Source organism: Peromyscus maniculatus, chromosome 15 (genome assembly GCF_049852395.1).
Source record: "Peromyscus maniculatus bairdii isolate BWxNUB_F1_BW_parent chromosome 15, HU_Pman_BW_mat_3.1, whole genome shotgun sequence".
Taxonomy (NCBI): domain Eukaryota; kingdom Metazoa; phylum Chordata; class Mammalia; order Rodentia; family Cricetidae; genus Peromyscus; species Peromyscus maniculatus.
The window spans coordinates 47070170-47083938 of NC_134866.1; the positions used below are offsets into that span (position 1 = coordinate 47070170).

The 13769-nt window shown below is 39.4% G+C and overlaps 1 protein-coding gene across 8 annotated transcripts in view; it reads right to left on the reverse strand.

Moving 5' to 3' along the window:
- The window catches only part of Pde4d (phosphodiesterase 4D), a 1451136-nt gene that overhangs the window by 1353894 nt on the left and 83473 nt on the right, over nt 1-13769 (reverse strand). For 2 of the 8 annotated variants that reach the window (XM_076552300.1, XM_076552296.1), the window contains exon 1: nt 11184-11500. The exons of the other annotated variants lie outside the window; for them this stretch is intronic. The gene's annotated coding sequence lies outside the window, so the exon portion shown is untranslated. Of the gene's footprint in view, nt 1-11183; nt 11501-13769 lie in introns of those variants that run through there. 8 annotated transcript variants of the gene reach the window in all.

Sequence of the window (13769 nt, forward strand, 5' to 3'; positions counted from 1 at the left end):
TGTTTCAAGGAATACATACTATTTCCCATAGTAGTTCGTCTGTTCTATATGCCTCTACCAACACAGTAAGAGCCTCCTTTTTCTCCACATCTTCATCATTTGAGTCTGAGTTTGTTTTGATAGTGGCCATCCTAAGATAAAATGATGCAGCATAGTACTTTTGATTTCCCTAACGGCTAGTTATTTGTGGGTGTCTTTTAACATATTGGTGTTCATTTGTGTGTCTTCCTTTGTGAAGACCCTTATTCAGATCACATGTCCCTTTTAATTGGATTGCTTGGGGATACTGCTGCTGTTAGATTTTCTTCTTTTAGTTCTTTATTCGTCCTTTTTCAGAGGTGTAGTTGGGAAATGTTTCTTCTTGCCCTACAGGTTATCTTTTCGCTCTGTTTTGTTTCCTATGCAGAAACCTTTCGTTTTTATTTTTTATTCATTTATTGATTTTACATCCAGACCACAGCCTTCCCCCATCCTCCCCTCACCCCACCCCATGCTGCTCCCAGTGCCCAAACCCCTCATCAGTCTCCAGTCTATATCCAGGAGAGGGTAGGTTTCCCCCGAGTATCAACAAAACATGGCGTATCAAGTTACTGTAAGACTAGGCACCTCCCTATGTATTAAGGCTGGGCAAGGAGACACAGTATGAGGGGTAGGATCCCAAAAACCTGTAAAAAAGCCAGAGATAGTCCCTGTTCCTGCTATTAGGAGTCCCATAAAAACGCCAAGGTATGCAACTGTCACACATACACAGAGGGCCTAGGTTGGTCCCATGCAGGCTCCCTGGTTGTCATTTAAGTCTCTGTGAGCCTTCATAAGCCCATATTAATTGACTGTGAGTTTCCTTGTGATATCCTCGACCCCTCTGGCTCCTACAGTCCTTCCTCCCTCTCTTCACATTCCCTGAGCTCGCCCTAATGTTTGGCTGTGGGTCTCTGCACCTGCCTCCATCAGTTGCTGGATGGCACCTCTCTGATGACAATTGGGCCAGGCAGCAATCTGGTTACAGGAGATGGCCAGTTCAGCTACTTATCCACTATTGCTAGGAATCTAAGCCTGGGTCCTTCCTGTAGACTCCTGGGAGATTCCCCTGCACCAGTAAACCGTGAAGTGTCCCTCCCCAACAGAACCCCTCAGCACTCTTCTCCTTTGTGGCCCCCAACCTGATCTCTCATGTTCCCATCCCCACCGGTCCTCAGTCCACTCACAAAATCTCTATTTCCCCTTCCCAGGGAGATCTAGTTGTCCCCCCCCCCATGAACTCTCCTTATTACCTAGTGTCTCTGGGTCTGTGGATTGTAGCATAGCTATCCTTTTTTTATAGCTAATATCCACTTATGAGTGAGTATATACCATGTTTGTCTTTATGGTCTGGGTTACCTGACTCGAAGTTTTTTTACCTAGTTCCATTCATTTGCCTGCAAATTTCCTGGTGTTCTTGTTTTTAACAGCTGAGTGATACACCGATGTGCAAATATACCACATTTTCTTTATCCATTCCTCAGTTGAGGGACATCAAGGTTGTTTCCAGGTTCTGGCTAATACAAATAAAGTTTCTATGAGCATAGTTGAGCAACTGTCTTTGTGGTATGATTAAACATCATTTGGGTATATTCCCAAGAGTAGTATAGCTGGGTCTTATGGCAGACTAATTCGTAGTTTTCTGAGAAACCACCACACTGACTTCTAAAGTGGCTTCCAAGTTTGTACTCTCGAGCAATGAAGAAGTGTTCCCCTTGCCCTGTGTCCTCTCCATCATGAGCTGTCACTTGTGCTTTTGATCTTAGCCATTCTGACAGGTGTAAGATGGAATCTCAGAGTCATTTTGATCTGCATTTCCCTGATGGCTAAAGATGTTGAACATTTCTTTAAGTGATTCTCAATTTGAAACTTTTCTGTTGAAAATTCTGTTTAGATCTGTACCCCATTTTTTTAATTGGATTATTTAGTTTGCTGATATCTAGTACGAAAATTTTTTATTTTGACGGAATCTGTTGTTTATTTTTGCTTATTCAGTGCATTTCATGTATACACACACACACACACACACACACACACACACACACACACACACACACAGTAGTCTCTACCCGTATTTTAAAATATATTCTGCTTGTTTTCTTCTACATGTTTCATAGTTTTTTGTATTATACTTAGGTCCATTTTTTACTTTATTTTATTCAAGACAAGAGATGGAGGACTTGTTTCAGTCTTCTATACACAGGTACCTGGTTTTACCAACACCATATGAGGAGATGCTATCTTTTCTCCAGTGCATGCTCTTGTAACTTCTTTGAGAATCAGCTGCCTCCAGTCACATGGGTTTGCTTCTCTGTTCATTGTTTGGTTCCATTGGTACACACCTGTTTCTCTATCAGTCCCATTCTCTACTGTTTAAGGTGGTTCTAGAACATGTCTTAAAATCAAGTTTTGTCTTGTACCCAGCTTTGTTCTTTATATTCAAGGTGGCTTTGCCTACTCATCTAAATGAATATAGTCTGAGCACATAAATTCCTTTTTAGAATCCCCTGATGAATTTTAGCCCTTAGTTGGCCTTACCATTGAACTCCCATTAGTCACTCCCCTTTTGGGGTTATAAAAGAAAGCCTGACAGTCACTGCCTGGTGTAAACTCTTATCTGCTTTTATGACCCTGAAAGAATTCAAGTCTTGTGACCTTGCCTTGGCCAGAGAATTGCTGATTGTGTGTGTATATACACTGGAAACTTCGGAGGTTTGAGGGAGGGAAAATGGAGATGAAAAGAACTAAGGACTGTGAGAGAACAGCAGAAGAAGGGACAGAGAGGAGCTAAATGTGAGAAGAGAGAAGAAACTGTGTAGATAGAGCTGACTCAGAAAAATTAAGTGAACGGATTAAAAGAGCTTGGTGTGCTTACATTCATTTGACATCCCTCAGATTAATTCCCCACCACTAGTAGTATCTTTTCTGGACTCTGGGAGAATTCCTTCCAGGATAGGTACCTGGGAAGAGTTCAATAATAGCTGTTTTGATTTATTCATCTCTTCCCTACTTGATTTGGATAAAACCTTCAGGTTTATATTGAGTAAGAGCAGAGAGAGTGAACATTTTTGTCTTGTTTCTCCTTTTAGAAGTAGTGCCAGCCTTTCCTTTGAGTGTGATGTTGACTGAGAGTTTGCTGTACACTTTCTTTACTATATTGAGGGGTGCTTGCTCTATGCCTGATTCAAGACTTTTATCATGAAGAAGTGATGAATTTATAGGGAGCTTTCTCTGCATCTATTGAGGTCATTGGATGGCTTCTACTCATTGTTATATCATTGTGGAGATTAGATTTGCTAATTTGCATATGTTGAACAATCCTTGCATCCTTATGAATGATCTTTCTGATGTGCTGTTGGATTTGATCTGCTAGTATTTTACAGAGAATTTCTACATATATCACTGAATTTCATCAGTGATACTGGCCTTAGACTTTCTCAGTGTGTGCATGTGTGTGTTCTTCCCTCTTTTTACTCCTCTTTAAAGACTTCCTGGGAGGGTAGATTATTCTTATCTCCTTTTACTCCTCTTCAAAAACAAATGCTTTTTTTTGAAGCACTGTTCTTTAAAAAATAATCCAAAACCCATGATTTGGCCTTTAATATCTAGCATGATCTACCTAACATCTCTTTCCAATTCAACCCATGAAAAACACTTTGTCCCTCTATTTTTGCACTACAGTTACATTGATCATTGTATCTCTAATTATGACAAGCTTTCTTATCTATAAGTCTCTGAAGAACAGCCAGAATGTAATTAGTAGAAACTACTATAGAAACCTACTTATACTTTACTTACAGTAAAGCATTAATAAGGATAAATAAGAGAGAAATTGAGTATATGCCCTTAAAATACTTATATTTGTCATTTGGTTTGATAAGGATGACTATATGTTCAAAATCCACACCTTTCCCTGTGTATTCATTTTTAAATGTTTATTATATGTTACTTCAGATTATCAAAAACATAAACCCAGTCTTCAAAGAGCTTATAGCCTATCAAGCAACGTAACACTTTTTCGCATGTAACCATCCCCAAAAGCCAGTATGAATTAAGTGGAAATGAGAAGTTTAAAAATTATCCTACATGTTTGCAGAAAAGTAAACAGCCATTTTTGGCTGGTATGATGTGTGGGGATTATAGAAGTGTATTTGCAGTTCACTTGAAGAACAGATAGGAGCTAAAAGATATAGAGTGATAGTGATTGGTAAGGAATTCCTGGCAGGACCAAGACAAATCTTGGGATTTAGAAAATGCATAGTATGTGTAGATTAGGATGGTAGAGTGGGACAACCTTCCCTAAGCTTGGGCACCACCATCCCACTGGACGTGGCCTAATCAAAGGAGAAACATGTCTGAGCAGAACCTTCCATTACGTTCTGCTTCCTGCTCCTGTTATGACAGGTGACAAGTTCCTGCCACCACGCCTTCCCTGTTATGATGGATGACACTTTTGAACAACAAGCCAGAATAAATCTTTCTTTAAAATACCTTTGTTATATATTTTTTCTCAGTAACAGTAAAAAAAAATTAGCTCATATTCTGACTGAGACAAAGAAAAGGTAAAAATCAAAAATCATTGAAACTCATTGCTATGAAGGAAAAATCAGCACCCACAATTCATTCACCATATACTTATTCAACATCCACTCGGCTCCACTCATTGTATGAGGTACCAGAATCATACCACATATCAACTTGGATGGTCCTGATTCCAAACTGTAGCACATCCTTTACCTGTGATGCAGATGCACTAGACTTCAACTCCCCCAGAGCCAGGCTTCTCCCATGCATTCAGAGGATCTTAACTGGACCTGGTCTGAAAGCCTTCTTCCTAAGGACTAGCTTCCACAGCACTAGAAGATGCTATGAAAGCTTCCAAGAGCAGAAGGCAACCAACAGTCCTACCCAGGATTCCATGTCTATGAGTCGCAGTGAGGATAATCTTAAGGGTGCAACAATGGCACTCGTGTCTTGGTGGAAACCTACAGTTCTATAATTGGATTTAAGGCCTGTTCAACAGCAGAGTAATTATGCCTAGTCTTGGAAACCTGACCAATCACCCAGGACTAGTGAGGTCATGAATTTAAGAGGAGATCTTACAACTGTCACGACTAAACCAACGTAATTCCCAAATGCATTCTAAAGATCTATCCTTACTGCCACAGATAGGGGGAGCACTCACATCTCATCAAAGAAGCTTGTCTTTACAATGGAAGTACATCATCACAGAAAACCCCAACTGGTCAAGAGACATTGAACATACAGAAGTCAAGCTGGCGCCTACCTATATTCTTCATCCCTACTGACTAGTGTTCATGGTACTAAAAGGTATTCTGCATGCTACTAAAGGAGAAACATAACCATCAACCCAACTACAGCCCCTATGATCTACAGTTGTGACATGCCTGAAAGGCATGCTGGTAAAATAGTGGCACAAAGCTTATGGGAATAACCAACAAATGTCTGATAGAATTTAAGGCCCATTCCATAAGAGAGAACCCATAACTGACACTGCTCAGGTGGACAAGAACCTGAGACTAGATAGGCCAGGGACCTAGAGGAAAACCAAATAGTATTGTTCTGCTAAAGAAATGTAGCAATAAAATGACTCTTGATGACATTCTGCTATACTAGTAGATATATGTATCATGCTCACCCAGAGAAGCTTCCTCCTCCGGTAAATGGAAACAAATACAGAGACCCACAATTGGATAATATGCAGAAAGTAGGAGACCTTGGAACACTTGGTCCTAAATGAGATGTCTCCATCAGATCCTTCCCCTAAGAGCTCAGGGAACTCTGTGGAAGAGGAGGGAGAAAAATTGTAAGAGCCAGAGGGGATGAGGTCACCAGGGAAGTAAGGCCCTCCAAACACAGGAGGACTGATACACACGAACACACAGCCTGTGACAGTTCCTGCATGGGTCTAAGCCCGATGGGATCCCTGTGCTGAGAGGGGAAATGGACACAAGCCCCCATCCATAACCCAGAAGCTATCTCCAATTGATAACCACTCACAAAGGAAAAATTGTTTCTTTCCAATGGAGTTTCATGGGGTAGACAAACCACCCTTCAGGACAGGCACCATACCCACAGTAAATGCCCAACACAAAACAAACTCGATGGTATTGTTAAAAGTTCCTAGTCTCCTAATGCTTTGTCTGACATTGTTTTTATTACTTTCCTTTTTCTTATAGATCTTTTGCATATTTATTATGGTTTCTGGTGTTACCCTTTTATTCAATTTCTGTGTGTACAATTATGTGTGTCTCTGTGTCATTATATGTTTCTTGTGCTTTTTTTCTGGCTCTTTTTCTCCTGGTATCTTGTTTGCTTCATCCTATTGCAATACATTTGTTTTTATTTCATCTTATTTTACCATTTTCTTGGGCCTGTTTATATTCTAATGAAAATGAGAAAGAAGGGGTATAGATTTAGGTGGGTGGGGAGTCAGAAAGGATCTGAAAGAAGTTGAGGCAGAAGAAACTGTAATCAGAATATATTGTATGAAGAAAATCTGTTTTCAATACAAGGGAAAAAAAGAGCTATACTGCTTCTGATCAACAATAACTCTTGGTAACTGGGTCATAGTATAACATGTGTTAGGACCCTAATAACCCAGGACATGGGAATGGGTCCTCTATACTGCAAAGAGCCTTGGGAATTTGGAAAGGATATTATAGCCCAGGGTAGGGAAGAGGACCACAAGGTAAAGTGCAGTAAAGTAAAACATAGGTTAATTGTAAAGATAAATGAGAGGTCAAGGATCAGACAAAGTTTTGAGGGAAGGAGCTCTTGGGTTGTTAGTTGAAGGACACATAGTAAGTCTCCAGGTTGATGAGGTATTTGGGGGAATGGAATTTGGCAGAAGGAATAGGATGTACAAATACATGGTGGCATGAATCTGAAGACCTCTTTAAGAAACTGTGAGCAGCATGGGCTAGGTGGGGAGCAGGAAGCTTGTAGGAGAATACTAGGGGCAGGTAGACAGAAGGCCAAATCACCCACAGAGGCACTAGTCCACATAAGCTCTTAGAGGAGACTAGCTTCCTTCTGGCCCCTGGGTCATAGTTCTTTCAAGATCTATACAGCTAAGAGGAGGAAAACAAAATAGAGTATGGCTTCTCAACAAACTTTCTGCCATAAACAAAGTACCCATCCTTTGCTTTTAAAAATAGCTGGCAGCAAGATAGAGAGGTCATTTGTTGACTAAAAGTGCTTGCTGCTCTTGCAGAGAACTGGAGTTCAGTGCCAGCACCTACATCCAAAACTCACGACCACCTATACCTCCAGCTTCAAGGGATCTGATGCTGTTTTCTGGCCTTTATGTCCCCCACACACATTCACATACACACACAGAGGCATACACATTTTTATATATATATATATATATATATATATATATATATATATATATATAATCTTAAAATAATAAGAATATAGCTGGAAGTATATACAACAGACAGAGAAGTCATGTGATCTGGTTTCTGTGTTAGAACAAATCAATCCACACTGTTGTGAATGGATTAGAATCAGGTAAGGCTGGTGGGAGAATGTGACACCACCTGGACAGACAGTGACAAAAGAAACTGCCAAGAGACTGTCTAAAGAGAAAGAGTGATTAAACCTTTAAACATTTTAATACGCTGTAAGATTCCAGCCAATGAAAGGTAGAGACTCCAATTTAAAAAAAGACAGAAAATCTAGGCATGAAATTTTGTGTTGATTTTTTCAAGGTAAAACTTGGAAAGCAAAAATAAATTAGAGAATCATTGTCAAGGGTAAGTAGAAAACTATCTGGAAGTCATGCACAGTAAACTATTTTGCTTTTAAACAACAGAAGAAAGTTCCAGATGGGTTAAGATTTAAATGCTAAGTAAGCCCAGAAAAAAATGTAGGAAAAGTGTGTATAATCTCGTGATTAACTACAAAAGCAGAAACTTCAAAAAGGAATAGGAAAGATTCACCTACTACCTGGGTCTGAGCAGAGATGGGGGAAAGGGAAGACACTCATCAATTCCTGCCAACTTCCAGTTGTGCAAAATGCTGAAGCCACAGGCATGTGTTATACAGCTCTATGCTCTACATGCACGAGTCTACCCATACAGCTTAGCACTCAGCATGGTGGCACACTCCTGTGGTGGCATACAGGAGGCAGAGGAAAGAATGTCTATGGCCAGCTTTCACAGGACTCTACCTCAAAAAAAAAGCAAAACAAAATAGTATTTGCTTATAGTACAATTAATTTTTAAAGGGGGGAGGACAGAGATTGGCTTAGCTGGTAGGGGCACTTACCATGCAAGTCTAATGACTTGAATTTGATCCCTAGAATCCACATAAAAGTAGAAAGAGAATCAGCTCCACAAAATTATCCTGTGACCACCACAGGACATAGCATGTAAGTGTCCTTCTATCGTACACACATGCAATAATGATAAATGAAGTGTTTTTTCTTAAAAAATAAAAAGATTTAGCTCCATGCAAATAGACTTCTTGGGTAAAAATATATTAAAGGAAAAATGTCCAAAAGTAAAGAGGAAAATATTTACATTATAGACAATCCATAAACAAATAGGTTTCTACCTGTGTTATCACTAAATGTCAGCAAACTTGACTAGAATATAAGCATCCCAAGAGTAAACTAAACAAAGAACATTAATAGGCAATTCTCAGGAGGCAAAAATTGCCCAGCCTCGCTAGCAATTTAAGACATACAAATAAAGCCACAGTAAGACACTATTTCTTCGGCATCAAGCTGACAGTGCTTTTAGCCAGTTGAGATATGGGGAAAATATACGCTCTTCCACATTCCTCTTGGGAAAAGAAGTGAAGAGAGAAAATGTCTGGAGAACAATTATATAAAATTCAAGGAACACATAAATAACCATCCTCTGGCCTACAGGCTCTTCTTCTGGAAGTGTGTCTAATGTGAATAATCCTCATTCAACTGCCAGGGGGCATACGATAATTTTTAACATAGCTAGAAGTTGAAATTTGGTTGGATAAGTGAATGTTCTCTAATCCTAAGAACATCCTATTCTAAAATGTGTTTTGGTGAAGAACAGTTAATGGTAAAGGGAGACATTCAGGCTAGTTTGTTAAAAGAGAAAAATGAGTATGAAGTCATACCATCAATAAAGAAAACATAGGTGGCTGAGATATTCATTTGAATTAGCATTCACTTCCATTGATGTAGTCAATAATAAGCACACCATTGGTAGTAGAGGTGACAACCTTAGAAATAACAGAAAAAACTCTCAGCTAATCCAGCAGCAGGATGATAACACATTAATGACAAAATTCCAACAGTTCGGTTTCTGCAGACCTTCCTGTGTTGTGATGTAACATCCCTTATGTCACCCATGTTTAACTTCCTCATACCAGCACCTTCCACCCATTCTTGCCTTCTTCCCACTAAACTCTGACTCAGAGGAGAACACAGGAAAACTGCATGCCCTTTGACATAGAAATAAAGAATGAAGAATGAGACTCGGGCTAGGACTATGCTCTCCTGAGGACAACCTGAAGTCCTCCAAGAGTGACATGGACTGAAGAAAATAGGGAAACACTGACCCAGGTCTATGAGCTGGGAGTTCTGCAGTGATAGCCCAGATATAACTTATCACAGGATACTCAAACACCTTTCAATGGCTTCTCTCTCTCTAGTTTATACGGATTCCTACAAATACAAGTTTGTACAGAGCAGGGCAAGTGGGAAGTTCCTCATTCATTATATTCTCATTCCTGTAATGTTTCATTTTCATCATAAAGAGTCTATGAGGAGCTAAAAATAACACAGAGATAAGCTCCGAGACCAATAAAATCATATTTAAAACATTCTAGAACAGCATCCCAGCCAACCTGTAATTTATTCTGGCATTTTTACCTGGCACCACAACCAACGACATTTACACACATCAATGGAAAAGGCATGTTTCTATTTAATTCACGCTCCCAGGTTAGTTATCTTTGTAGTTGTTAATTCCTTTGCTCCTGATGCTGTCCTTTATAAACTGTACACATGAGATCATTGAGAACTACCAACTCTATACTGAGAGTCATTTAATGGAGTGGTGGTGAGAACAGCTTCCTGAAACAGGCAAAAAGAACATAAACACCCACGCAAACGACTGCGTATTTAACAAGGGAAGTTATCTCAAAGGTCACAGGCTGGTGTAGGAACTATGCTATTTACCAATGGTGGAGAAGAAAAAATCCCAAAGATACATAAAGCTCACTCTAAATATTTGCCACTCTATTTTGCTTAAGACCAGTGGGCATTAGCAGGGGTGAGCTGAGTACACAGAGGACTCCAAGCAATGGGATCCAGTTTCCTTAGTCAACAGTGTGCAGTTATGCCCAACAGTGCCTAAGGGTTTCAGCAGAACTACGGGGCTCTGCTGTATCTCTCCGAGGTACCTATATTACTAAGCACAATTCTCCGGGGACATTGTTTTTAATTTATTACAGTCTATGCTAGCTCAATTATTTTAGCTGGTTTCAATTATGCTCTTACCTACTATCATTTGTTTAGCGATCTCATTCATAAAACTTACTTGATTCTATTTTGTTGACATGTACAGTCACTTCAAAGAGGAGAAAATACTAAATGATATTTTGTAAAGAGAAAATGTAATTATTAGCTAATTTCAAAAGTTTGTGTTTGATGAAGAAGGCATCATGTACATTAATTACATTTGACTTTTCTTCATGTTCAGAAATTCCAAGAATAATTATCTTAACGAAAAATCATCCACATATCAGAATAACACAGAACAAACCGTGGTGTTATAAGTCCTGACAGCATCTCTGGGAACAGAATTATTTGTTCATAAATTTAAGCCAGGCACATAGATGCCTGATCCCATGCACTTTGCTACAGAAAAAAAGAAAAAACCCACCTTCAGTCCATTTTGGACACACACATGCAAAAGTACACATGCACACATGCACAAGCACGCGTGCACGCGCGCGCACGCACACACACACACACACACACACACACATCTTTATAATTACACCGGTAGGAGGCTCAGTCTGTGTTGAGCAGGTTTTCCATATTCAGACAAAATTGTACACTTTCATTCTGAGGATGTTCCTTTGGATTCTGCCACCCTCCATTCACAGACACACTTCACCCCTGAATTCCTTCTCTCGCTTACCTTGAGCAGAATAATTTGGAAAGGGAGACTTGCTTTTCTGAGCCAGCATCAGAATGTGCCCCAAGGGAAACGAAATCTCAGTTCCTGCCAACAATAGAAATCTTCGACATTCGATAGCAGGAAGACGCAGAGAGCTAACACCCCATCTAATCTCGGTGCTCTCATACCAGATATTTTAACGGAAACAATTCAAGCCCCTGACGCAACAGAAGGTGGCCTTTGCATAATGTTTAGTTTCTGGTGTCTCCAAAACGTATCTGATATTTATTTATGATCCAACTATATTAAGCCTGAGATGGAAAAGCGTCTAGAATTTCCAAAGTGCTTACATAAAACTGCCTGCATCATTATTAGCAAACAAGTTAGCAGAAAACTCTACTTAGGTGTCCAGTTATTGTTTGCCTTCCCCACCCCCACCCCCGCATCATGAAAATTTCTTAAAAAGTTTTTAGTGCAGAAACCAGGAATGTGTCTGTCAAAAGTCTCTCTGGAACCAGGTTTTTTTTTTTTTTTTTAAAGTCTGGAAAGACTCCTAGGAAGGTTTGTAAAATGTCTCAGATTCAAAAGCAGATATTTAAGATCAAAGATTCCATGTGACAGTCAAGGGTCTTTACTGGTGTGCAAAAAAAAAATGCAAGCTCCTTGTGAATTGGATTGAAAACTGAGAAGCCATTATTAACACAAATTATAATAAACAAACAAAGCTTCCAGTCCTAGGACAGGGTTATATCCAGTAGATTTGTTGACCAAAAGGGTCCCATGGAAATCCTTAAACAACCCAGGTAGTAACCAAGATAATAAGTCACTCTACACAAATAGACGAAGGGCCCCATTGTTGACACACAACACTCACACAACTCACTATACATGGAGTTGTCAAGCTGGTGCCTACACTGAACTGTTTCCTTCATCTTTGAGTGTCTTTGGACCGGGAAGGTACTGTGCAGCCTACCAACACAGAAACGTAAACACTAATCCAGCCACGAAAGCTTTGATCTTTAATATTGCCTTGCCTGCAAAATATGCTCAGGCAATGGAGGCACAGAACTTGGGGATGTAACCAACCAATGTCTGATTTGACTTAAAGCCCACCCAATGAGATAAAACCCATACCTAACACTGCTTGGGTAACCAAGATCAGATAGCTCAGAGACCTAGGGTAAAACCAAATGCTACTGGTTTAAAAAAAAAAGTAACAATAAAATGACTTCTAATAATATTCTGCTGCATTTTAGATCAATGAGTTATTCAGGCATCATCAGGGAAGCTTCTTCCTGAAGCAGATGTAAACAAATACAGAGACTCACAGCCAGATATTACACAGAGAGAGACCTCAGAACACACAGGTCTAAATGGGATGTCTCCATCAAATCCTTCCTCTTAGAGGTCGGGGATCCCCACAGAAGAAGAGGTAGAAGGAACGTAAGAGCTAGAAGGGATGGAGGACACAAGGAGAACAAGGCCCTCTAAATCAACTGAGCAAAGCTCATATGAACTCCCAGAGACAGGAGCAGCAAGCACAGGGCCAACATGGGTATGCACGAGGTCCTCTGTATATATGATAGCTTTCAGTTTCATATTTTTATTGGACTCCTGAGTGTGTGAACCAGTGGGTCCCTGATTCTACTGCCCTCTCTTGGGGCTCTTTTCTTTCTATTGGTTTGCCTTGTCCAATTTTTTTGTTTTACCTTATATTTCATTTTCTTATATTTGGTTATTATGTCTCAGAAGCCTGTCTGTTTCCCATGAGAGACAGAAAAGAAGTGGATCTTGATGGAAGGGGAAGTGGGGAGGAATTGGGAGGAGTAAAGAAAGGGGAAACTGTAATCAGGATATACTGTATGAGGAAAGAATCAATTTTTAATAAAAAGGAAAAAATAAAAATAAAATTCTATTGAACTGGACTCTGAACAATTGGTCCATATGCCACAGAGTTATCATATTCTGCATATGAGAAAGAGGTAAAATAAACAAACGAGGTGGCTCATAGACTTACACTTTTTAAAGAGCAATCAGGGAATGGGCAGTGGCAAACTGACACATTAATTTTGCAGGTATCAAAACAATTCTTACATTATCATCAAGGCTACCACAATAACATTAATATTAATTGCATTTTACTATTTTTCTAATTCTTTTAGAAGTATTTTACCAAAATTTCATGTAAACTCTAATCCAAGTTCATTACGGTATATAATGATTTAATTAACCTGCTCCCAGCCTATTTTGCACAAAGTGAATCTCATAACAAAATAACGAGGGTCATCTTAATTTATACAGCAGCGAAAGGAGGAATGAAAAGCCTGAGTGAGCCATTTAAAAGGATAGACTTAAAATTCAGCTACTTTGTGGAATGATTAAATGAAAACACAAGACTGGGGCCTGAAAGCTACATCTAAAACCAATGGCACAAAATAAAATAAAAAATAAAGGAAAGAAATGGCAAAAGAACTAAACTCCCATTTTACCCGTGTCTCCTTACATTTATTTTATTTCCTACACTACAAAATTACAAGTATAAAGTTTATTGACCTGGAACAGTTGAGCTATGAAAAGACAGCCATATGCATAGTATCTATCTTCATC